Below are 3,367 nucleotides of genomic sequence, written 5' to 3' on the forward strand. Positions count from 1 at the left end.
TCATAGAAGGGATTTTTATGCCTGTATTTTTGGTGGTTTGAGGAGAGATTATGAAGGATGACAAGATGCTGATGGAATAGCATTTGTTAATAATACTAGTAAACTTGATTAGATTCAACTTCAATATTTAATTGTTGTTGCAGATATATTCATTTCATGTGTCATTGTTTGTTTTGAGGATGTTTTATACAAACTTGGGCTACGTGCTTACCCTGAGGAATTGCTATTTATGATTGGGGAAGTTGTTCATAATTCTCAGTATGTATATTTTTACTATGTCTTTGTTATTTATATGTACCTGATTCTTTATTGCTGCAGGTGGACTCCGTGATCTCACAAGCACAAGAAACCTTAAAATCTCTCATGTTTCAACGTTCGACATTTGGGGGCATTAATTCAAAGCTAAGTAATGTCAGCAGTCGGCTTCCAACGGTAAGGAAATTAATTTTTGGTACTGTTGATTTTATTTTATTTTTTTCCTTTCTTCTTCCTCGCAATGTTGGTGTTTAGAGAGGCAGTTCTATATTTTGATCGAGGCATCTTTTGAAGGTATAAGATTAGTTGTTATAGAGCTGTCACCTAGTTGACATGTAATTTGACATACAGAACATGGATATGGGACCTTCAAACTAATATCTTGGAAGAGTATCATAGGGTATTTAAATCGACAGTTTGAGACAACTAAGTGAATTATTCATATCTATGCTATTCGTTAGTGCCAGATAAGGTGGGAATCGAGACGATAGTTTTGCTGATGAATCTGTCAAATTTATAAATATCATTCGAATGTTGCAGGTGAATCACATTCTCTCGGCTATAAAGAAGAAAAAGTCCATGGATACCATCATCCTTTCCTTGCTCGCTGCTGTTTGCACGTTTCTCATTTTAATTTACTGGTGGACGAAGTAAGAAAACATTGCGCGAGTGTACTGGTGGAACCTTGTGACGTGATCTTTTGCTAGTTATATTGTTTATACATACCTTGTTAAGCTGTCACAAATTTTTTGCTTTCTATACTGGTATTGGCTTCTCGGACAACACTGTAGCCATTTTGTTGGCGAACGACACTTTGGTAAATCTAATCAGATCGCAACCAAGTTCAACAATGGCTTGTTTATCACTGGTGAATCCTTCGATTTTTTATTTTATTTATCATTGTAGAGTTAAATTCGTGTCTTAGTTTGGACCAAGCACTATAAATTTCTGCCATTTGACAACTCTGGTTTGAATGCAGCAGATGGGGGCAACGTGCTTGTTTTTGGAGCGCTGAGAATTGAAAGAGCTTCCAATAAGGCATTATTCAATACAAAATCTTTTAATCACTTATGAAAAGTCATCTCAGAGGAAATGGTCTAGATTAATACCACAACAGTGGGAATAGAGTTTATCAAGGGAAAAATTTCAGCAAATGAAATTTATATGAAAAAGATCAATTGATTGATTACAGAAAAGATAGCGAAAAAAATTATCCCTAGAGTCGAGACTAAGAGGAATGTATAAACCAATGCTTCCATAGCACCGCATAAAAACATTCCTCCTAGAGTATCTGTTAATACGAATAAGAGAAATTTTGTTATAGCAATTTTTGTACATTTAATGTACTATACAGATAAGTGGTCAAGGTAATTGTAAGTGATTATCCAAAGCCGCCGAGTCATAGACGGCAGCTTTCATTGTTGATTCAAATTAAGATTCAAAAACTAACGGCTTTACATTTCCAATCACTCTTTCATTGACCTAACTTGAGATATTGGCATCAATTTCTCGACGTTGGGGTCACTTGGACTTGTTTGATTTTGTCTGTTTTGAAAGACGGGTCAAATCACGTGAACTTTGGAACCCCTCGATTGAATTTAGAACACAATGTTGTAACTGGGAATTCAACTCATCCTCCAAGTTAAAGAATCTCATTATTCACCAAATCACGCTAGAACTCTATATTTCTACATCTTGTTTCTTACTATCATTACATTTGAGCCATTAGAACTTGGAAGAACTCAACTTTGACACCACTTCTACTAGTTATTGTTATAGATACAATTTATAAATTGGTTCGGTAAAAATAAAATATTAATTTTAACCACATTTTTATTAATTACTCATTGTCGTTATTTCATGAAATTGATTACTATTTTCAAAACTAATCTCCTGTTCACAGTGGACAACAGATATAATGCCCACCGTTGATCTGACAATTTTTTTTTTACTTTATATCCCTCTCGATCGACGTGGCAACGTGTCTGCTACATTGGTGGTGGGCACTATAACCTCCTGTGTCCACTATAGACAGGAGATCAGTTCTGTTACTATTTTTATTTGTAAATCATTCATAAGTTGTTCACATAGAGACTTAAATTTGAATACAATCAAACGTCAAGAGTAAGAATAAAGCTCCCTGTCGACGCCCCTCCACTAGGGGGCGCCACCCTGACCTTGTCCCCAAACCGGGACAGGGAGCAGGGTTGCAAGAGTAAAAGCAGGAATTACAAAAGGCTGAATATGATGGGATAGGAAAGTCTTCAACAAATCATACTATTTGTCATTGCATGGTCTTGGTTAGGTGATCAAACCCATGGGTAATGTTTCTTGTGATCTCTATCAAATTTGTGGGCCTCAATTTTTTGATCTTATTTTATAAATGAATTTGAAAAGCTAAAAAACAAAATCAAAGAATTTCAACGTTGAAATGGTAAGGAACGTGTTCAATTTTCAGTTTTTTTCTCCCTAGTGTTGTTATTTAATGGTGGACATGTCACGTACCACAACTTAATTTAAATGGGAGTTAACATTAATATTGTCAAAAAATTGTTTTCATTTACAAATGCAAAACACTCATTCGACCAAATGTCTAATGGAGTTGGTTTAACTAAGTTTGATTTCTTTTCCTAGTTATTAAACTCGAGCCCTTAATCAGGTCGAATAAAATAATATAATTGGACTGCCATCGACTAGATTCAAGCCTGATTAAATCGGCTATTTTTATAAACCCCCAACTCAATTGATTGATTTTTGAACAAATAAACCCAATATCTCGAACGGGATCAATGTTCGAGTCGAGTCTCGCAACTATCTCTATCCTTACTCTTCCCAATGCTATTATTTTGTTCAGAAATTAAGGCACCAATCTTCAATAAAATTCTTAACCACACACTCCACCTCATTCTCACGAGTCAATTAAAAAATAAAGTCAAAATTTTTATTGATGTGTTTGTTATGTGTGACTGAGTAAAATAATGACTAAAGGAAAAGAAAAGTAGCGAAGAAATTAAGAATTTACCTCAAGCGGGTCCTTAATTTGCTGTAAAGCAACAATAATTTGAAAAAAGAAAAGTGAAAAATAGAGACAGAAATCAACCAAACCAAAGAA

The 3,367-nt window shown here is 34.7% G+C and overlaps 1 long non-coding RNA gene across 2 annotated transcripts; it reads left to right on the forward strand.

Annotated features, from left to right (window-relative positions):
- The first annotated feature begins 187 nt into the window (after window positions 1-187).
- Window positions 188-1,252, forward strand: LOC111407440. 2 transcript variants are annotated; one of them, XR_002705111.1, is made up of 3 exons: window positions 194-432; window positions 796-1,123; window positions 1,238-1,252. It is a non-coding gene; the product is annotated as an uncharacterized LOC111407440 (long non-coding RNA). The 2 variants fall into 2 exon arrangements; XR_002705110.1 differs by lacking the exon at window positions 1,238-1,252 and having other exon boundaries at window positions 188-432; window positions 796-1,124.
- The last annotated feature ends 2,115 nt before the right edge of the window (window positions 1,253-3,367 follow it).

This window comes from Olea europaea, chromosome 13 (assembly GCF_002742605.1).
Source record: "Olea europaea var. sylvestris chromosome 13, O_europaea_v1, whole genome shotgun sequence".
Taxonomy (NCBI): domain Eukaryota; kingdom Viridiplantae; phylum Streptophyta; class Magnoliopsida; order Lamiales; family Oleaceae; genus Olea; species Olea europaea.